This window comes from Pinus tabuliformis, chromosome 8 (assembly GCF_031772625.1).
Source record: "Pinus tabuliformis cultivar Carrire ecotype Pingquan chromosome 8, CPIR1, whole genome shotgun sequence".
NCBI classification, from domain to species: Eukaryota; Viridiplantae; Streptophyta; class Pinopsida; order Pinales; family Pinaceae; genus Pinus; species Pinus tabuliformis.
In genome coordinates this window covers 1,066,830,964-1,066,855,373 of record NC_142294.1, presented here as the reverse complement: position 1 = coordinate 1,066,855,373, position 24,410 = coordinate 1,066,830,964, and positions in this window count along the sequence as shown.

Here is a 24,410-nt window from a genome sequence, read left to right as displayed (position 1 = left end):
GAGCCGAAGATCAAAACTATGACATGTGGCACTCCGTACATGTTCACTCTATTGAACCAGTCTATAATTAGGCCATCATGGGATATTGGGAATAACTCTCTCTTGAAGAATCTAATGTAGATCGGACTTGTGGGGTTAGAAGGAAGACTCATAGGGATACCATAGGACAAAAGTTTAAATCTTGAAGATCCGAAATTACAAAGATACAACAATTTCAATATCGAGCTCCAAAAAAGCAAGAAAATTGTGTATATTGTTTTAAAGTTTGCATAATTTTTGTTTGAAAAGTTAGTTTGAAGTGATTCAAATGGCATAGTGAAGCAGAGATATCATCGTTTGATTCCAAAATACCTTGAAACAAAAAGAATGGATACAGCTAGTAAGAAACTTGAAATATCTTCTATGACACATGAAGAAGAGGAAGAAATACAACATGATATATCAAAATTAGGAGACCAAGTGCAATAGATTTCACTCTTGCAAAGAGTAACCAAAAATGAACTAGAAGCTAAGGTGGATGGTTTGAAATTTGAAATGGAAGCAATAATGAATGTCAAAATGGAAGGTTTGAAGGATAGTTTAAAAACATAAATGAAAAGGGACCTATAAGGTTTGAAGGATGGTTTAAAAACAAAAATGAAAAGGGAACTAGAAGGTTTGAAGGAAGTTTTGACAAAGTTGCTATAAGAAATGATTCCTAGTGGTAACAAGGTACTACACGAAAATGATAATGAGGATAAAACCAACACAAAAAATGATTTTAGAGATTCCCATAGTGGGTTGAATACTAACCACAACCTAAATATCAATATGAGGAAGTTTGATGACAAGGATCCGGTGACATGGATACTACAACTGGAACAATTCTTTGATCTACATGATGTGTCGAACACAGAAAAGGTACACATTGCATCTTTATATTTAGAACAAAATAAGTTTGTGTGTTTTCGATGGCTTTTTTCTTGTAAATCAATTGTCACTTGGAATTTTTTTGTGGAAGAATCAGTAGCACATTACGAGGATACAAAGAGCAACACATTCTTTAGCCAATTGATAAATCTCAAACAAAAGGGTTCAATGGCAGATTCCATTGAGGAATTTCAAATATTGAATATCAAAGTAAATTATATTGCACAAGAGTGTAGGATTGTTGTCTTCATAGTGACTTTAAAGGATAACATCCAACTTGAGGATCGCCTTTGGGAACCTGATTCATTGGAGAAGGAATTCAAGGTGGCAAGACAGGTTGAAAGAAAAATTATAGCAACAAGGAAGTATACCACTCACAACAATGTTTCTGTTACTATCCTTCCATAACCTATAAGGTTGACACCACAAAAATTGGACGACAGAGAGCAAAAGGGTTTTTTATAGTTTTGATAGAAAATACACTAAAGGTCATAAGTGTGTTGAGAAGAAATTATTTTACATAGATTGTAAAGAGGAGGAAGAAAATGAACAAGAAGCATCAAAAGAAGAGGATATACACTAGGAACTAACCCTAGGAAAATAATAAATGAAGCCAACGATATATTATAATTCATTGGAGGGAATTACCACTCAAACTCTCAAGATAGTAGGATATATTGAGAAGAAAAAGGTAATAGTGCTGATTTATTCAGGTAGTACCCATAATTTTATTCATTGCAAGAGAGCCAAGGAATTTAATTTCTTTTTATATGTAGCACCAAAGTGTGATGTGATGGTTGAAAATGGAGGAGCTATAAATTTCTCTGGAAAGTGCCATAATATCAAGCTAACCATAGGAGAATATGCATTGAATAGTCCAATGATTTCCATTCCAATGGGTGGTGCTCATATTGTAATATGATTCCAATGGTTACACTCTTTGGCAAGGATAGATTTTAATTTTCAAGAACTTTTCTTGAAATTATTTTGGGAAGGAAAAAAATTTGAATTAAGGGGTATCACAGTGGCACCAAAGATAATCAACTCTAACATGATGACAAAGCTTTTGAAGAAAGAACAATGGGACATAATTGCACAATTATGCTCACTAGAGGTTCAAACATCAAAATCATCTATTTAACCAGATCTCCAAAAAGTTGTGGACAATCATTCCAAGGTGTTTTAGACTCCTAAAGGCTTACCACCAATTCATGATTATGATCATGATTTTCACTTGATTCTAGGAATTTTTCCTCCAAACATTAGGCCTTACAGATATCCGTAGGCTCAAAAGAGAGAAATTGAATGTATGGTTCTGAAAATGCTAGAGACCGATATAATTCAAGATAGCCAAAGTTCTTTCTCTACTCCAGTAGTGTTGGTGCACAAGAAAGATGGATCATGGGGTATGTGTCTGGATTATAGGGAGATCAACAAGCTCACCATTAAATATAAATTTTCCATTCTTGTCATTTATTGATTGTTGGATTAATTACATGGAGAAATTTACTTCACCAAGTTGTATCTTCGTTTAGGATATCATCAAATTAGAATGAAGGCTAGAGAAATTCCAAAAACAACATTGAGAACTCATGAAGGTCATAATGAATTCTTGGTCATGCCTTTCTGTTGGAAATAATACTAAGAGGGGGGGTGAATCAGTATTTATAAATCTATAAATTTTTCATTTTCATAATCAGATTTATATACACTACTTTAGTGAAGGGAACTTGTGTGCGCACGCAACTGTTCTTAAGGAAACCAATGTATATCCACTGAACTTATGATTTACTTAATTCATCATATGTTGATCTTTAATAACTGCATCAGTACTTTATTAAACATTAAACAATAACCATGTGCAGTAATAATAGAATAAGCCATCACACATAAGCAACAAACATGAACACCAAGATTTAAGGTGGAAACTCAATGTGGGTGAAAGCCACCTGCTGTTGTCATCTCCATCTTCTTTTAATAATAAAAAAATATGTTTACAATCTTGTACTGGTGTATAATCATACCAGTATGTAGGCTTCTACCTATAGAAGGTTACAACCTTCTCTCATTCTCTAGCTTCTAATAGAAGGGAGCTACAACCCCCTAGCTCTTGTACTAGCCGATATGTTTACTAGTACATAAGCACTGGCCTACTGAAGGCACCAACCTTCACTTGTTTTCTAGCTACTACTAGAAGGGAGCTCCAACCCCATGGTTCTTGTACTGGTCGATATGTTTACCAATACATAGGTGCCGACCTATAGAAGGCTACGAACTTCTCTCTTCCTCTAGGGACCACGTTTCATAAATTTTCAGACTGGATGCTCCTAGAACATCATCATAACTACAATACAACCACCAAATACAGATGCACCAACCAACCACTAAAACTCAATCATCACTCTCTGAATCAGCCACAACTCAATCAATCACTGACAACCTCTGAACCTCTGGCACAACTGAATCATTAATTCATACTTAATCAATTTCAACCAATCAAATGGAACAGATAGATCACTGTAACTAGTACAAAGATCTAATCCCAGAACACTGCATCATCATTTAGAACCAGCTGTAACCTCAAAAGCATGCATCAGAGTGTATATGCTACTTGGATGAACCCAAACTGTGTGTATACGCTACTTCCGTTAATAAAACCTGCATATACCTTCAAAAATATTGCAAACATAAACTTTTGAATCAATTCTATACCAACCAGTGACATTCTGAAGATCTACTGTCATATTACTGAGTTCTAAACAGATAGCAACAAGGATCACCCTTCCTTCTCAATCAATCAATTAATCAGACTCAATTTCCTTATATATTTAGTTCTACTTTCAAATCTAAGAAGACATCATTGAAAAAAAATAGTAAAACAATAGTACTGATCTGATAGATCAATCATCCTTGAACATCAAGATTTTATTTTGCATACGCTACTTGGAAGAGCCGAACCAGCGTGTATACGCAACTTCACCAAAGTGAACCAGCGTATAGATCTACAAATACTTACTTATAACTTCGTTGCAATTCCCGACTTTAGACATACCCAGATCATCATATATAAAGGATAAAATATGTGTTAGAAATCAGATCTAGCCCATCCATTATCAGATCACATAATGATAAGTCATTATGATCCTAATCCATCATTATATATGATCACAATCAATCAATTTGAACATTCAGAATACTGTCACCAGAATGCAGTCACCATAACACAAAGCATAACCCAGAACTCTACATCAACAACTAGAACCAACTGCAACTTCAAACATCATAGTTCATAAGGTATATGCTACTTCGATGTGTCGAACCAACGTGTATACGTGCTTTTACCAAAGCGAAATAGTGTACATATCTGTAAATACTAACTTAAAACTTCACAACTATTCCAAACTTCAGTCATACCCAGATCATAACATTTACAGAATAAAACATTTGTTAGTATTCAGATTTAGACTGTCCATGGTCAAACCACATAATGATAATTCATTTCATGCTTTATGATCCTGATCCATCATCCATCATCAACCACATAGGTGCATCCCTAGTTTAGATCAAGTAAATCACAGAAGCTCATAACCTACATATATGATCTAACACTTCATAATATATTCAATTCTTGCACTCATTGGCCTAATGATCTTCTCCTCCTTATATAGTTTTAGGCCTTTCTCAATACCTTGGACCAAAACCACTTAGGACCAATACCTTGGACCAAATACCTAAGGTCAATACCTCAGACCAAATACCTGAGACAAAATACATTGGGTCAATACCTTGGACCAAATACCTCGGACTAAATACCTTGGATCAATACCTTGGACCAAAATACCTTGGTTTTCCAACATGTACATGCTTTTTCTCCTGTTAAAGTGCGTGTATATGTATACGCTCCTTTTTTTATGTTAACTCGCGTGTATACTCTTTTTGTATAGTGAACCTGCGTATACAACTTATCATACCTGAAAATGTCCTTTTTATTCAACTTCTTGATTACGATATGTAGTCCTTTGTTCCTTCATCCTATTATTTTGTACCATGACTTTGTTACCTCTGAATAGACCTGTTATAATGATATTTTCCATTTTACATTTCTTCTAAACTGATTCCTTTGAACTGCCTTCCATTTTGTCACATCTGTAAACACAACTGCCATGCATTCTATCACTTCTGATACTTATCCTATAGATTCATCTAGTTACATAGATTCATCTAGTTACCATATACAAGTGAGTTGTTTTACTACAAGTGGGTTGCCATCAAGTACAACACATACATCATAATGCCAACAATTTCCCCCTTTGGACTTGATTGTAACCATGTTGGTGTTGATTACTGCAAGCTGTAGAAACTGTTAGAGATAAAAACCAACATCAAAATACTCTCCCCCTTTGACATCAAGGGAAAAGGGCAGACGAAGATATTCTCCCCCTTTGATATCAAGGGAAAAGGGCTGACCAAAGTGAAGGATTTCATATCTGAACAATTGATCATGCTACCCCTAGGCACATGCTGAATTCGCTGATTAAACTCCCCCTTTGTACATTCTGTGATGCACTAAACCATCCATACTCCCCCTCAGCACATGGAGAGTCTCCAAAAATATTTTCCAAAAGAATAACATGACTCTATAACTCAACTAAGTGAGTATGAACTTCCTATCACCAATGACTCATACATACATCAATCTCTAATCTAAAAATGGTGCACTAAAGGCTTCTTGTCATGGTTACAAGAACCTCTCCCTCCAAAGGTTATATATTCCCAAGATCTAGGCTTATATTTGATAATTTGCAGAAATAAAAGAACTGGAAATAGGTGTATGCTTTGTTTGTCTTTAACTATTCAAGTACTTGTGTTCATTTTCTTAAACTAATATTTAAACATATAACAATAAATGCAATGCAACAATAAACAATCACAAAAGATAATAATATAATATGGAGTTCACCCTGACATCTTGGGCTACGTCTCCTTGAGCAATAATTAACTTGATTAGGCTCTTTGGGATTATGGTATGAATTATTTTCCAAATCTTTGACTCAACTCCAATGGTTTACAACTAAACCAATGTGCTTAGAATGCCATCTTTTTCCCTGGCTGTTTGGCTCTCTGGCTCTTGGCTCTTTGCTCTGGCTCTCAGCTCTAGCTCTCAGCTCTAACTCTCGGCTCTTGGCTCTTAACTCTAGCTCTTGGGTCTAGCTCTCGATTCTTGGCTCTCGGCTCTTAGCTCTCGGCTCTGGCTCTTGGCTCTAGCTCTTAGCTCTTGGCTCTTGGATCTAGCTCTTGGCTCGTGGCTTTGGCTCTCGGCTCTTGGCTCTTAGCTCTAGATCTCAGCTCTTGGCTCCTGGATCTGGCTCTAAGCTCTTAGCTCTTGGCTCTGGCTCTCGGCTTTGACTCTTGGCTCAGGCTCTCATCTCTTGGCTCTCGGATCTAGCTCTCAGCTCTGGCTCTCGGATCTGGCTCTCGACTCTTGGTTCTCGGCTCTAGCTCTCATTATCTTTTAGTTTCACTTGACCTCCAAGCGAATCTCAGCAATATTTGTCCACCTTGTCAATTGAGCTTCTTGTGCTCTTTGGGATTATGGTATGAATTATTTTCCAAGTCTTTGACTCAACTCCAATGGTTTACAACTAAACCAATGGGCTTAGAATGCCATCTTTATCCCTGGCTATTTGGCTCTCTAGCTCTCGGCTCTCTGCTCTGGCTCTCGGCTCTGGCTCTTGGCTCTAACTCTCAGCTCTTGGCTCTCGGCTCTGGCTCTTGGCTCTGGCTCTTGGCTCTCGGCTCTTAGCTCTTAGCTCTGGCTCTTGGCTTTGGCTCTCGACTCTTGGCTCTTAGCTCTGGCTCTCGGCTCTCAGCTTTGGCTCTCGGCTTTGGCTCTCGGCTCTTGGCTCTCAGCTCTAGCTCTCAGCTCTCGACTCTTGGCTCTCGGCTCTGGCACTCAGCTCTTAGTTCTCGGCTCTAGCTCTTGGCTCTGGCTCTTGGCTCTGGCTCTCGGTTCTTGGCTCTCATCTCTGGCTCTTGGCTCTGGCTCTCAGCTCTTGGTTCTCGGCTCTAGCTCTTGCGAGCTTTTGGTTTCGCTTGACCTCCAAGCGAATCTCAACAACCTTTTTTCCACCCTGTCAATTGAGCTCCTGTGCTTTGTGTTTCAGTACAAGAATCCATTTACAAATGTAAAGGAACTAGTGGGTATGGCCACCCGATCGCTTTGCCTTCCTCTGTCCCTTCGATCACGAGGAATCATTCCTACACAACTCTTTAGCTCTGCATGCTTCATAACGCATCCCTATTACAGAAATGTCTGCTCATAGCGTGGCACAGGTGTGATGGTTGTTTCCCAATGGAAATGAACTAACAGCCTCTTTCCAGAATGAAATCCATGAAATAATGCATTCTGGTTTGTAACATAAATACACAGGAAAATGCATGAAAAACACATCATGGGCCAGTTAGTTGGATTTCAAATATTATGAAATTGCGTCCATAACCTTATTAGGTCTGCACTTTCATCACAAATCACAATCGCACCTTGCATGGGTTTGGTGCTTCTTAGTCCTTTGCATTCCCCAATCTCCAATCCCCGATCACTCCGATCATCGATGTCGTACATCGCATACCACATCAGCCCAATGGAATATGTCTCTACTCCTCCAACCACCTGATCGTCTGATCGGCACTTATTGCATGTCACTCATCAACATATCGCATTTGTAATGGTCCTGGGGTCCAACCACTATTCCATGGTGTTTTTTAATGCGATATTGTAGCGATCTCATATCATGATCGCTCAGGGCTGCGGTCCTACACACTCTGCCCTTTATATGATTGTGATGCAATATATATATATATATATATATATATATATATATATATATATATATATATATATATATATATATATATATATATATATATATATATATAGATAGATATGTGTATATATATGTATATATGTATATGTTATATACATATATACACCATATATATATATATATATACATATATATATATATATATATATATATATATATATATATATATATATAGATATATCTCTATATATATATATATATATATGACAAGCCCCTTTAACACACCGCCGATTGGTCCGCTGCCTTTATTAAGGTTTGTGTATAAAGTGTCCATCTCCATGATCCTCCGCTTTCGACCCTTATGCTTACCCGAATTGGGTTTTACATGCATTTGTGCCATTTTAGCACCTTTTAACATTTTACCTCTATAAGAAGATTTTCTTGGACTTAGAGGTTTATGCTAGATCCATTTTGGATCATGCCTTCCCACTAAAAAGCTTTTGGACTGCAAAAGAGTGATATACTGATCTGAACAGTAAATGAGAGTACCTCACCCTCTTCTTTCAGCCTCCATACACTTGCCTTGCATAGTGCCTACAAACCAAATCCTTTGAACACTTCCTTCCTGGATGTGCTTGTCCTCTTGGGAAGAATTATCTTCCTCCTTGACTTCCTACAGAACTCCTGCTGAGAAGGTCAAAGAAAGTAGTTTGAACTTCTCTAGATTGATCATTGATCCAAGGTGGCTCAAACTAATGTGAAGTTACATCCGCTTCACAAAATTTTCATTTGTAACTGTTTGACATACTGTCAACAATAACTGTTAACAACAATAGGATTATAGACAACAACTGGATAGCCTAAGCTCCTGCTTCAACAAAAGAAATAGATTCCAAATCTTCTGAATTACCTCCATGTCTTTACATCTGCATACAAATGATTTACTAGATAACAAGCCAACAAAACATTTCTTTAGACAATTGACCCTTCAAGTCAAGCATGTAGAAAAAGAACTTTAGGATTCTTTTTCAAAGATGAAACATTTCATCATTATCTCCATCTTGGAGACCAAATTAACTTTTTCCAAGTCAACATTAACATTACATGCATGCTTAAAATCAAATCAATCAACCCTTCAAGTTAATCACACATACATGTTCAAATACAAGGAAATCATCAACATCCCTATGTTCATGCACATCATTCTCATGTATGCATTTCATCCTTCAACTTTCGCTTAAGTACACTGTACTTTCGAAGCGAAAATGAACATAATGTTGCAGCAATAAAGTGAGTCTCCTACTCAACTTTTCCATTCACCTTCTTGGTAAAACCCTACAACTTGCATTCCATTAACAAAGAAATGCAAATAGATGCATTATATCAATAGAAATGCAATATTAATTGGATACGAATTCTAACCATTTCTTACCAATCCATTTGAAAGGTACTTCCTTTGTCTGCACATCAACAACAACATGTGAATCATCTTGAAACACATCATTTATGGAATATTTCTTTCCATTCTTGCCATTTTATCTTTCCACCTTCTTCAAATTTCATGGAAGCATTGTTGGATTCAGAGTCCAAAACTTTTCAGCAATGTGTCCTTGCTTATAGAAGTAAGTGCAATGCATGTGCATCTTCTCAACAACATGATTTTGCTTGTCCAATGGACCTTTGGATTCTTGCTTCCTTTCCTTCAAAAGTTTCTCGTATGCAGCCATTCTCTTCCAACATCTAGAAACATTATGGTTATTCAAACCACAAAAGGAACACGCAATTGTTTTCCCATGCTTATATGGAAATTTACCATGCTTTACACAATCAAAAGGAATATGATTAGAACCAGATTTATACCTTTCTCTTTCACCTTTATTACCTTCTTGAGGAGGTGAATTGAATGAAGAAGTAGATCCCTTTGGAACACCATCAACCTCTTCAATGGTTTAAGAGTTTCCACAACTCTCTGGTTCAAGTGTATGCTTATGAACACCTTCTTCTTGAAAATGATGTTTCAAGCTATTGCATTCCCCATGAATACAACCTTTACACTCTTGAGGTAGAAGACCTGAAATGAAACTTCTTCTAGGAACTATTCAATTGTCTTCATGGCAACTTTGGAACTTTCTCCATAAGATTGTCCATACATATGACCCAAATACTTAGGCCTTTCCTCAACCATTATTGGCTCAACAATACCTTGTGCATGTTTTCCCAAGCCTTTTCCTTCATAGCCCATTTTTGACATTAACTTGGAACCTATGCCTCTAGTATGTTTTTCAAAAGAACCAATATAACCATTCTTAGAGGAAATTGAAGACAAATTGGAATTATTGACCTCTTCTTCAAGATGATACTTGACTAAGGTTTCTTTGGCAACAAAGAGTTGTGTCTCCAACTCATGCATCCTTTCCAGGTTCATATTTGCAATATGAAATTTCCTCTCCATTTCCTGTAATTTGTCAGAAAGCAACTGCTTCTCTTCCTTCATGGAATTCAACTGCTCGCTAAGTATGATGCTCTTCCTTCCATCCTCATACATGTCTCTCACCATATCCATCAAGATGAACAAGTCTTGCTTCATGTCTGCATCAAAGAATCTTGTGAAGAAAGAAGAATTTGAGGACTCACTTGTAGAAGTTGTCATTATCAAAATGATAAAAAGAACTTCAAACAAGATTAACAAAGAGCTTATTCAAGCAACCTTTTACAACAAACCTCTTGTGCTTCAAGGATTGCTTTGAGGTCCTTTGGGATAAGAAGAATTCATTCAAACCTTCTTCCTTCTTGTCCTCTCCTGGACTTAGCTATCAATAGGTTTACCTTCACCTCTGCAAACTCAAACAACAGTCAGTTTAGAAACAATCAATCAACTAAATTCTTTCTACTGTTTGAACACCTTTTAAGTCAAACAAGCATATATATTTCTCTGTTAATCAAGCATCCTAATTCGATATCACTTGCATCATGATATAACCTGCTCTAGTATAAATTAACTCTGATATCACCTTCTTTGAAGATCGGGTTAATTAACCCGAGGCTCCAATACCACCTGATCTGATAATGGGGCACTAAATGATTCTTGTCATGCTTATAAGAACCTCTCCCACACCAAAGCTTATATATTCCAAAGATCTAGGCTTATATTTGATAATTTGTTGAATTAAAAGAATTGGAAATAGGTGTATGCTTTGTTTGCCTTTAACTGTTCAAGTACTTGAGTTCATTTGCTTAAATTGATATTTAAACATATAAGAGTAAATGCAATGCAGCAATAAGCAATCAAAAAAGACAACAATATAATATGGAGTTCACCCTGATATCTTGGGCTACGTCTCCTTGAGCACTAATCAACTCGATTAGGATATTTTGGATTATCGTCTGAATTCTTTTCCAAGTCTTTGACTCAACTCCAATGGTTTACAACTGAACCAATGGTCTTAGAATGCCATCTTTATCCTTGGTTGTTTGGCTCTCTAGCTCTCGACTCTTGGCTCTAACTCTCAACTCTGGCTGTCGGCTCTAACTCTCAGCTCTTGGCTCTCGGCTTTGGCTCTCGGCTATGGCTCTCGGCTCTTGGTTCTCAGCTTTTGGCTCTCGGCTCTTGCTCTCGGCTCTGGCTCTCACCTCTTGGCTCTTGGATCTGGCTCTCAGCTCTGGCTCTTAGTTCTTAGCTCTCGGCTATTGGCTCTCGGCTCTAGCTCTTGGCTTTGGCTCTCAGCTCTTAGATCTCGGTTCTGGCTCTCGGCTCTGGCTCTCATCTTTTGGCTCTTGGATCTAGCTCTCGGCTCTAGCTCTCGACTCTAGCTCTTGGTTCTCGTCTCTCAGCTCAAGCTCTCAGCTCTTGGCTTTCCGATCTGAAATGGTGGTAGTAAAGGCTTCTTGCTAGCTTACAAGAAGCTCTCCCACTCCAAAGCTTAAACAATTTCCAAGATCTATGCTTATGATTGATAAATGCGGAATTAAAAGAACTGCAAATAGGTTTATGCTTTTTGTTTGCCTTTAATTGACTAGATTCCTTAAGTTCATTTTATTTACTGATATTTACACACAAATAATAGTAAACAATGCAGCGCATAAACAAACACATAAGACAACAAGTTTAATTATGAGTTCACCCAAACCTCTTGGGCTACGTCTCCATGAGCTCTAATCAACTCGACTAGGCTCTTTGGGATTATGGCTTGAATTATTTTACAAGTCTTTGACTCAACTCCATAGGGTTCCAACTGAACCAATGTGCTTAGAATGCCATATTTATACCTAGCTATTTGTCTCTCTGGCTCTTGGCTCTCAGCTCTCAGATCATGGCTCTCGGCTCTCGCTCTCACCTCTAACTCTCAGCTCTGGTTCTTGGCTCTTGGCTCTTGGCTCTCGGCTCTTGGCTCTCGTCTCTCAACTCTGGCTCTCGGATCTTGGCTCTCGGCTCTCGGCTCTTGGTTCTGGCTCTCAGCTCTGGCTCTCAGATCTGGTTCTTGGCTCTTGGCTCTCAGCTCTCAGCTCTTGGCTCTTGGCTCTCGGCTCTAGCTCTTAGCTCTTGGCTCTTGGCTCTTGGCTCTCGGCTCTAGCTCTTAGCTCTTGGCTCTTGGCTCTAGCTCTCACGAGCTTCTGATTTCGCTTGACCTCCAAGTGAATCTCAACAACATTTTTTCTGCCTTGTCAATTGAGCTCCCTGCATTTTTTGTAATACATCAGTTACAGTCGCCTCCATCATTGAAGACCGATTGTTTCATTACAAGAATGCATTTGCAAATGGAAAGGAACCGATGGGCATGGCCACCCGATCACTTTGCCTTCCTCTGTCCCATCAATCATGAGGAATCATTCCTTCCCGAATCTTTAGCTCTACATGCTTCATAACGCATCCGTGTTACAGACATGCCCGCTCATAGCGTGGAACAGGTGTGATGGCTGTTTCCCAATGGAAATGAATCGGCAACCTCTTTCTAGAACAAAATCCACAAAATAATGCATTCTAGTTCGTAATGGAAATACATAGGAAAACTCACGAAAAACACGTCATCGGCCATTCAACTAGATTTCAAATATTATGAAATCATGTCCATAACCTTATCGGGTCCGCACATTCATCAGAAATCACAATCACACATCGCATGGGTCTGGTGCTTCCTAGTCCTTCGCATTACCCAATCTCCGATATTCGATTGCTCTAATCACCGATATCGCACATCGCATATCGCAATCGCTCGAGGCTGTGGTCCTGCACACTCCGCCCTTTATATTATTGCGATGCGATGATATATATATATATATATATATATATATATATATATATATATATATATATATATATATATATATATATATATATATATATATATATATATATATATATATATATATATATGACAAGCCCCTTTAACACACCACCGATTGGTCCATTTCCTTTATTAAGGTTTGTGTATAAAGTGTCCATCTCCATGATCCTCCACTTTCGACCCTTATGCTTACCCAAATTGGATTTTTCATGCATTTGTGCCATTTTAGCACCTTTTATCTTTTTACCTCTATAAGAAGATTTTTCTTGGACTTAGAGGTTTATGCTAGATCCATTTTGGATCAATCTCCCAACCAAGTGGGGATATACCAATTGTTTATACATGACTTAAATATATCAATTATTACATCATCCTTCCCATGCATAGTGGGGGTACGAGTTACATCATATGACCAAAAAGGACTCATTAAAAGACTATGACAGACAGAGACATATTATTACATCATGGGCCTTTACATGACCTTTACATCAAATGATATACATGACATTTTTAATAGAGACCAAAGACCTAAACAAGACCATGATAGTCATCTGCAACTATCATACACCATATATGATCTGCACCATAAGCATCTGTCAACGGCATCTAGACCAACAACCTATATATGTCCATCATCATTTCTCAAGATATGACAATGTAAATATCATCAACCTGTAACAAATTATGTCATATATAGATATCAACTCATCCTCTTGATCTTATCAAGATCAACTTGCTATGCTTCCTTAGTAGAAAGAGCCTTATCATAACCTTCCATGAATCAACTAGGAATATGTCATATCTCCAAAGAGTAACACAAAAACATTCACATCATATCATATGTATGTGAAAATAACATAGTCATCATCTACGATAATAACATTATCATCAAGAAAAACATGATCTTTCCACAAGAGCCCTCAATATATCAACCATGTATCATCACTAGGGAACATCCCACATTTGATAAGCATCAACCATGATAATCAACATGTGTGAGTATCAAACTTAACATCATAAAGTAAGAATTCATCATCATTATGTGACTAAGTAATCCATGTCTCCGAATATCCATGTCTTCAAATAGCTATGTCTTCATGAGACCTGCATTAACACCATTCTCTTGGCCAACCAATGATATTTATCAATATGCAACTTAAGTAATCATCCATGTATCCAACATCATGTGTATCCATCAACTATGTATCTCCCAAACCATGAGCTCATGATCATTTGTTAAGCTTTCTTGATATCATCAACAACAATCCTTAACGATGTGAGAGCCAAGAACTATAGGAATCCTACATCATAACTGCACCATATGAATTTTATGCATCTTTGAAGGCATGATGACATGAGCATAAAAGAAATGAGTGGCTCATCATCAAATAATGAAGTTGTGTACTCAAGCTTTGTACTTCTCCTTGTCCTTATGAAGATCACCATGTAAGCAACATATATGTACTGTATGCATCATCAAAAAGTCATCCACAATCATCCATAAATTTGATCTAAATAACAACTATGTAGCTCAAGAAATACAAGTATCATCTAAGATTTCATCATGGGGAACTCATAACCGTAATATAGCATGATGTATCATTTAAACACTTTAGCCACATAAGCATCATAACCATTTATAAGAATCATTAGGTACCAAAGACTTCTAAAGATAATGCCAACAATGCATTATTATAAGTATATGCTCCCCCTGAACCTGTGCCAACTATTCATTGTCAGATCTGATCATTGCAAATATCAGTAAGAATCATCAAGCCATCATCATAAATCAGATATACATCAACTTTTTAACAACTTATGAGGACCAACACATTTCCACATCTCATCAACAGATTGTAACCATCATCAAACAGAGCATATAATTGACTGAACCATATCACACCCTTTTTCCTGATTCTATTCTAGTGCCTTTTCCTGAAAACGACATATACGTGATTGTGCAGCTTCAAACTCGTGTATATATGCGACTTGTCTTCATGAAACTTGCATATGAGATTTAGAACACTAAAGTTTCACACTTTCAGCTCCCCCTATGTCTGTTATGTCTATACACTGTGCCATGCCACATTTTTCTGAATGTACTTCCTTCTTCTTCCATATCTTCGAGTGTGATGATGTTTTCTCCTTTTGGTATGTTGCCCAAAATTTTCTTCTGCATTCCTTTGTATATTTCCAAACTTGTTACATGCATAACATCTTACATGTTTCATATTCCTTCTATAGAAGTCAATGGCTTTGTGACCAGACATATTGTAAGAAAAACAATATCCCTTGAAGTACCTGGGAGCTAATGATGTTTCTGTGTGATGGTCATTAGCTTGAACCATTCTACTTCTACATCTTGCTACAACATGTCCAAAATTATGACATATAAAACATTCAACATTATTTATAAGAGGAAAGAATCAATTATCACTTCCATAGTTAGGAGTAAATGACTTTCTTTGAAGACTCTCTTTCCTTGGTTGTTGATGGGGTTGACCTCTAATCTCCTTGTTGAGCATTTCAGATTTTGCACTAGAGTTCTTTGCTTTAGTTTGTGAGCTAGATTCTCCAACAATTTCATGAAAACCAAGACCATATTTGATGGTAGGAGACCTTTGACTAAGAATATCATCCAAAATCTTAGTACTATCTTGAAATCGTAAATGTTTATCCTTTTCTTCTAATTTACCTTTTAGGATATTTACCTCAACCTGATATTGCTCTTCCTTTTCAAGATACTACTTCTTCATGATTCCTTCATGATTTCTTCAGATTTTCTTCCTTCTTCCACTTGTTTCCTTAATTCGAGAACTTCGTTTCCCATTCTTCAAGTGCTTGGAGTATTTCTTCATTTTTCTTATTTGATTTTTCAAGATAATCTTTTAGAGAAAGGATCTTAGCTTCAAGACTTTCATAGTAACTGGATCTATCTTTAAGTTTCTTGATTGTTGTACTCTTTTCACTTACTTCATTTCTTAATGATGTCACTTCATCCTGTAGCTCTTGACATTGATATCCCTTTTCCTTGTATTGCTTCCTTACTTTGTTTCCTTCCTCCAACTGATATTTTAATCTGGTAACTTCTTCTTTGTAGGAACATTCCCTTTTATCAATTAGATCTTCTTGATCTCTAATTATATCTATGAGCCTTTTAAATTATGCTTCTATTTGATTTCTTTCTCTTTCACCCATAAGAGAAAATTCAGTTGTTTCACTATCACTTTCATTATCTTCAAATGAACAGAGAAATGTATCACCAAAGGACAACAAATTCATACCTGATAGTTATTTTGCTTGTTCATCTTCATTCTGAGGTGATTCTGAATCTAAAGAGTTGCTTCCACAAAATCCCCAATCGTTTCTCCCACTGTCATAGTTCCTTTAGGATACCTTCTTCTTTAGAGGTGCTTTCTTCTTTAGGTTCTTTCCCATTGTTTCTACAGATCTCCTTTAAGCGATCAAGCTTCCACCAAAGGACCCACTCTAAAACCAATTGTTGGAAATAATACTAAGAGGGGGGTTGAATCAGTATTTATAAATCAATAACTTTTTTATTTTCATAATCAGATTTATATATGCTAATTCAATGAAGGTAACTCATGTGTGCATGCAACTATTCTTAAGGCAACCATCATATATCCAGTGAACTTATGATTTAGTTAATACATCATATGTTGATCTTTAATCAGTGCATCAATACTTTATTAAACATTAAATAGTAACCATGTGTAGTAATAACATAATAAGCCATCACACATAAGCAACACACATGAACACCAAGATTTAAGGTGGAAACCCAATGTGGGTGAAAACCACCTGCTGCTATCATCTTTCTCTTCTTTTAATAATAAAATCTATTTACAATCTTGTACTAGTGCAGACTCACACCAGTACGCAAGATTCTATCTATAGAAGGTTACAACCTTCTCTCGTTCTCTAGATTCTACTGGAAGGGAGCTACAACCCCCTAGCTCTTGTACTAGCCGATATGTTTACTAGTACGTAGGTGCCAACCTACTAAAGGCTCCAACCTTGACTCATTTTCCAGCTACTACTGGAATGGAGCTCCAACTCCCTGGATCTTGTACTGGGCAATATGTTTACCAGTATATAGGCGCCGACCTACAGAAGGCTACGACCTTCTCTCTTCCTCCAGGGACCACGTTTCATAAATTTTCAAACTGGATGCTCCTGGAACATCATCATAACTGCAATACAACCATCAAATACAGATGCATCAACTAATCACTGAAATTCAATCATCACTCTCTGAATCAGCCATAACTTAATCAATTACTGACAACCTCTAAACCTCTAGCACAACCGAATCATTCATTCATAGTTAATCAATTTCAATCAATCAAATGGAATAGATATATCACTGTAACCAGGATACAGATTTGAACCCAAAACACTGCATCATCATTCAGAACCAGTTGTAACCTCAAAACCATGCATCAAAGTGTATATGCTACTTGGATGAACCCAAACTGCGTGTATACACTACCTTCGCTAATCAAACCTACGTATACCTTCAAAACTAATGCAAACATAAACTTTTGAATCAAGTCTGTACCAACCAGTGACATTCTGAAGATCTACTGTCATATTACTAAGTTCTAAATAGATAGCAACAAGGATCGACCTTCCTTCTCAATCAATAAATCAATCAGATTCAATTTCCTTATATATTCAGTTCTACTTTCAGATCTAAGAAGACATCATTGACAAAAAAAAGTAAAACAGTAGTACTGATCTGATAGATCAATCGTCCTTGAACATCAAGCTTTTCTTTTGCATACGCTACTTGGAAGAGTTGAACTAGCATGTATACGCAACTTCACTAAAGTGAACCAGCATATATATCTACACATACTTACTTATAACTTCGCTGCACTTCCCAGCTTCAGACATACCAAAATCATCATATATAAAGGATAAAATATGTGTTAGGAATCAGATCTAGCACATCCATTATCAGATCACATAATGATAAGTCATTGTGATCCTGATCCATCATTAGATCTCATCACAATCAATCAATCTAAACATTCACAGTACTATCACCAGAACACAAAGCAGAACCCAGAACTCTGCATTAACAACCAGAACCAACTACAACTTCAAATGTCATAGTTCATAAGGTATACGCTACTTTGATGTGTCAAACCAGCGTGTATACGTGCTTTTACCAAAGCGAAATAGTGTACATATCTGCAAATACTAACTTAAAACTTCACAACTATTCTAGACTTCATTCATACCCATACCATAACATTTACAGAATAAAACATGCGTCAATATTCATATCTATACTGTCCATGATCAAACCACATAATGATAATTCATTTCATGCTTTATGATCCCAATCCATCATCCATGATCAACCACATAGGTGCATCCCTAGTTCAGATCAAGAAAAGCATCAAAAGCTCATAACCTACATATGTTATCTAACACTTCATAAGCTATTCAATTCTTGCACTCATTGGCCTAATGATCTTCTCCTCCTTATATAGTTTCAGGCCTTTCTCAATACCTTGGACCAAAACCACTTAGGACCAATACCTTGGACCAAATACCTAGGGTCAATACCTCAGACCAAATACCTTGGATCAATATCTTGGACCAAATACTTCAGACCAAATACCTTGGATCAATACCTTGGACCAAAATACCTTAGTTTTCCTGCATGTACAAGCTTTTCCTCCTATTAAAGTGCATGTATATGTATACACTCCTTTTTTTATGTTAACCCACGTGTATACGCTCTTTTTGTACAGTGAACCCATGTATACAACTTATCATACCTGAAAATGTCCTTTTTATTCAACTTCTTGAGTCTGATATGTAGTCCTTTGTTCCTTCATCCTATTATTTTGTACCATGACTTTATTACCTATGAATAGACTTGTTATAATGAGATTTTCCATTTTACATTACTTCTGAACTGATTCCTTTGAGTTACCCTGCATTTTGTCACATCTGTAAACACAATTGCCATGCATTCTCTCACTTCTGATATCTCTCATGTAGATTCATCTAGTTACATAGATTCATCTAGTTACCATATACAAGTGAGTTGTTCTACTACAAGTGGGTTGCCATCAAGTACAACACATACATCATAATGCCAACACTAGCCTTACTAATGCACCTTCCACATTTCAAGGTTTGATGAATTCCATTTTCAAACCCTTCCTTAGAAAATTTGTGCTAGTATTTTTTGATGATATACTATCTACAACAAGTCTTCGAAGGATCATGTTGAACATGTTGACAATGTGCTAAAAAATATTGGAGGAGAAACAATTATATGCAAAAACTCCAAATGTTTCTTTAGAGTACAGGAGGTGGAATATTTGGGTCATATTGTATCCCATGAGGGTGTTAAGTTAGACCCTAACAAAATTATTGATAAAAGGAAAATCCCAACAACCCTAAAGAATATTCAAGGATTTCTCAGGTTAAGAGGGTATTATCACAAGTTTATTAAGAATTATGGGAGAATAACGGTGCCTCCAACAAAATTACTGAAAAAATATGCATTTTCTTGGACTCCACAAGAAACTATGGCATTTGAACATTTGAAAGAGTCAATGTGACAAGAACCGGTCTTAGCTACATCAAAATTGACAAAAATATTTTATTGTGGAATTTGATGCCTCAAGATATGGACTTGGTGCTTTTGTAACGCAAGAAGGAAAACCCATTTCTTTTGAAAGTCATCCAATCAAGAAGGAAATGTTGGCAATACTACACGCACTAAAGAAATGGAGAGTTTACCTAATGGGAAGACACTTCAAGGTAAAAATGGATCACGATAGTCTTAAATACTTTTTGGAACAAATAGTATCTTCATAAGAGAATAAAAAATGGGTTACAAAGATGTCTGGTTATGACCTTGAAATCATCTACAAAAAAGGAATGAAAAATTTTGTTACAGACACACTCTCAAGAAAGGATGAGGGTTTGGAAGCATTGCTATGTGTCATTTCTATTATCCAACATGCTTGGACAACCGAAGCAAGGGATTAATGGAAGAATGATGAATAGGTGTGGACACTTATTCAAAAGTTGTAGCAAGATCCTAGTATATCAGATACATTTATCTAGAAAAATGGTTCATTCTGGTACAAATATTGCTTATATATTTGTAAAAATTCCCAACTCAAACAAAAGATTCTTTTGGAATTTCACACCTCCCCATTAGGAGGGCGCTCAAGATTTTTAAAAACTTACCACGTGGTTAAGAAGGAATTTTTTTGGGATGAACTTAAACCTGATATTCAAATTTTTGAGGTAGAATGTTTGGTTTCCCAAGAAAATAAAGTTGAGACAATTAAGATCCCAAGTTTGTTACAACCTTTATCCATTCCAAGTCAGCGTTGGGAGGAGGTCTCAATGGATTTTATCATAGGTTTACCCAATTTTGAAGGAAAGAGTGTCATCATGGTGGTAATTGATAGACTTACCAAGTATACACACTTTAATGCACTATCTTATCCTTTTAAAGCTGTTACAATTACTACTTCATTTATGGAAACAATTCAAAAGCTACATGGAAACCCAAAGATTATTGTAGTAACAAAGATCCCATTTTCAATTGAAATTTTTGGACGGAATCACTTTCTTGTCTTTATACTAATTTAGCTCATAGCTCATCTTATCATCCTCGATCTGATGGAAAAACAAAGATACTGAAAAAATGTTTGGAAGTATGTATTCATTGATTTGTATCTGATAAAAAACACAATGGGTCAAATGGATACCTCTCAATGAATGGTGGTATAACACCTCCTTCCATACTGCAACAAAAATGACAACATTTATGGAACATTATTTATATCAAACACCATACATCACATCATATTTAGGAGAAAATTATAAGGTTCAATAAGTGGAAGATCACAACAAGAATCACAACAAGTTCTCCATCTTTTAAAGGATAACCTCACTCTATTGCAAAATCGAATGAAATAACAGGTAGATCAACATTGTAGTGAAAGAAGTTTTGATGTAGGTGAATAGGTATTTTTATGGCTACAACCATACAAGCAAATTTCACTCAAGAAATATAAGAAGGATAATAAATTATCTCCCAAGCACTATGGTCCTTACAGGGTGTTGCAAAAGATTGGTACTATGGAATACAAATTGGAGCTACCAGCATCTTCCCAATTACACTTAGTTTTCTATTTTTCATGCTTAAATAAGGTTATAAGTGACAAAATCATAGTTCAAACAGTATTTCCAAAACTTAACAAAGAAGTAAAAATCATATTGGAGCCTGAAGAAATCACAGAAACAAGAACCTGATAACTACGTAATTGATCAATTTCAGAGTATCTCATTAAGTAGAAGAACTTACCCACTGAAGATTCCACATGGGAGGATGAAAATTTTATATAGAAGCATCCAAAACTACTAAAGTGTTGAGGGCAACACTTTTCTGAAGGAGAGGGGCATGTTAGGTCCCTATAATACTAGTGTAGCATCCTTTTTTTTGTTGTTAGTGTACCCCCCTATTATTATTGTTGTTCCCATGTAACCCCCATATTGTTATTGTTGTGCCCTTACATTATTATCGTTATGTAGGCTCTGATTATATTGTGACTCCTTAGACTCCTATATATACCAAGGAGGTCTTATCATTTGTACCATCCAAGAATTGTTCAGTTATGTAATGTAAAGGAGGTTTCCCCCTCAAAGAGGATAATTTTTAAGTCGTTGATCTAGCTTTTCTGTGAGTTGTTTGCATAACACTTTGGGGTCTTGGAACCACTTCGCATACATTATTATGAATAATGGACTCATATTCTTCCATCATTTCATATTTCCACACTTGAGCCTTCACACCTTCTTCAAAATTCCATGGTTTAGCTTGAATAATGTTGCTCATGGCTAGAACATATCCTTGGAATTGACATGGTTTCTTTCTTTCTCTAAATGTTCCTTTGGGAGTATCATGTTTATCAATATCTTGAAAGGTGTCACAAAGCCATTAAGGTATCCCTTTAGCACATGGAGAAGGATCCAAGGAGTTCATGGGATCGATGGGTTCATCTACAAGATCAAACTTAGGCTTGGGATATTCTTATGCATCCAAGGAATCATCTTGTCTTTCAACATTAGTAGGAGGAGGAGTGCTTATGGATTTTCAAAGAGATGCATCTTTATAAAATGTTATATCTCTACTAAAATCTATAGTTATTTTTCCAAGAACATATATTCAGTAAGCTTTAGAATTTTCACAATAACCAATAATCATATCTTTCTTACCTAAAGCTTCCAACTTTGTACTCTTTTCCTTAGACACAAAAAAGTAGACAGGGTAGTCAAAGATATTTAAGTGCCCATTTTGTTCTGGGCTATATGGTACGATGGTATTTATTGTTTCTAGCTTCCTTGCACAAGTATTGAGCTCTTATCCACTTCATTTCCACTAAAGTCATAGGTTGGATCAACATCTTCCTCAATCTTGATACAAAGGACTTGGTTCTCACATTCATCAAATGTACCGATTGATTCCATAATAAGAGTAAGAGAATTAATAGAAAAGTAAATAAACATACCTAAAGTATAACTGGCTATGAGGCAAGTATTTCTTTCTTTTCTAGATGTGAGAGAGTCTCCTTCATTATCCTTGCATCAAATTCCTCTTAGATTTTACACTTTCTACACTATTCTTCATCTTACTGATCTTAAAGATCCTCTTTTCTTGATTGTATCATCATCAAGAAGTTAGTGAAAGAATAATTCAAATACTCATACATGAAGAATATCAATGATATATAATGATAAATCTAAACAAGGGAAGTGACACAAAGAAACAACATAGGACTTGAATATATATATATATATATATCTATATCTATATATATATATATATCTATCTATATATATATATATATATATATATATATATATATATATATATATATATATATATATATATATATATATATATATATATATATATATATATATATATATATATATATCTATATATATATATATATATATATATATATATATATATATATATATATATATATATATATATATATAGATATAGATATAAAGGGGATAGAACGAAATTATTAGCTCCCTCTTCATCCATGCACTATACCGCTATCCATCAGTCATATGTCATTGGCAGAAGAAATGCATCTTCTTGAACACCAATTGAAAAACTCCATCATAATCCACTTTAATCTCAAGCATTTCGGAAACCATATTTCTCACATGAGGTAATTCTTTATAGTGAAGATGAGTGAACTTTCAGTGGCACAATTTATATTTATTATTACTTGTGATGAATAAATTCATTGATAAGTATTCCATTGATTTTATAAAAATATTGAAATCTTGATCACATAGTGAAGGCATGTAATAATAATTATACATATTGAATTCATTTCCTACAATGACATTAGTTATACTCCATCTTTGGTCACTTCAAAAGAGGTTAGTTTAGAAAAGTATCATTCCATCTTTTGCAAAAGTCATGATTCTTACCTACAACCACTATTGTTAGTAAACTATAATATCAAAATTACCAAAACCCATATGATTATGACCTTTATCATCTATTGTGTGAGTGTCAAAATACCCTATATTCAACATTAGTTTTATATTAGTGATTCTTTCATAACCTTCTATGCATTATACTTCTTTTCAAGACAACACTTTTTTTTTTTTGTTTATGCACATGCATAAACATAAGTAAAACTGGTCATTACTTTTGCATTCATCAAAAAGTACCAAAACCACAACTAGTAACCACATGTAACACGTTAATTACTATATACAAAGTTACTATCATATATTGGGTTCCTTGAAATCTTGGAAGAATGGTAGCAGTAAAATTTTAACTGCAAAATTTCAGTAGTAAAATTCAACAGAAAATGGGTTGCATATAGAGTGGAAAAAACTTGGTATTTGAATAGAAATTGGGCCATAATAGAGTGGAAAGAAAGAGGTATTTTAGTAGAAAATGGGATGTAAATAGAGTGGAAAACATGAGATATTTTATCAGAAAATGGGATGTAAATGGAACAGACAACAAGAGATATTTTAGCAGAAAGATAACTAGAAATGGAGCTTGTGTCCACCAAAGCTCTGATACCATGTTGAAATTCTGATGTTCTATGTTGTAACAATCACTTATTACGAAGGTTCTTTATGCTGAAATATTATATAAGTAACTGTAAATAGAACATAAATCAAACGCATAATATAATACAACCAATAATACAATGAGACATGGACAATTTAGGTCTAATGACCAAGGAAAAACCCACAAGGGGAAGCCCAACTAGATTCTTCTTCTATTAGAAATCCATTGTTTAACATAGATACAAAGTATAATGAGATATTAAGAGAA